Source organism: Xylocopa sonorina, chromosome 2 (assembly GCF_050948175.1).
Source record: "Xylocopa sonorina isolate GNS202 chromosome 2, iyXylSono1_principal, whole genome shotgun sequence".
NCBI classification, from domain to species: Eukaryota; Metazoa; Arthropoda; class Insecta; order Hymenoptera; family Apidae; genus Xylocopa; species Xylocopa sonorina.
In genome coordinates, this window is record NC_135194.1 from 15781444 (window position 1) to 15782060 (window position 617).

The window sequence follows — 617 nt, forward strand, 5'->3', positions numbered from 1 at the left end:
GTTCCAGTATTCTACCAAGAGATGGCGCCACCAATCCGCCGCAACCGCCGGACGGGTAGCTACAACCAATGGACTGGTGGCGCCATCTCTTGGTGGAATACTAGAACTAATTCCCGAGTAGTTTCCGCACTTTCCTAAGAGATGGCGCTAGTATAGCAGTAGTTCACTTCGCTGTCGATAACGCTGTGCGACCAGTTTGAGCACTTTTCACAGAGATGGCGCCACGAGTAGAAATAAAGTTAATAATATTTATTTAATTATTATATTATAAAATATAAACGTAAAAGTGTATGACGTTAGAAAATGAAATAAGTTAACGTGTTATTTATTCCACACTGAATTTATATAACTTTGACGTCAGTTTCGAAAGTAGTGAAAGGAAGGTTAACCATAGTGACACTTATTTGTGTGCGTGCCCTTGCGAACGCGTGTTTTCTTTTCTCTGGATGGTGTGGTACATGTGTATGTGTCGTGAAATTCGTAACAGATAGTATGGAAAATGTTTCTGTGTTATATAGCTTTTAACCTTTCCGTGAAATCAACAATTAACTTTAGACACTACATGCTAACCTTAAACGAAAGTTACTTCGATAATCGTTATTAATTTATAAATAATA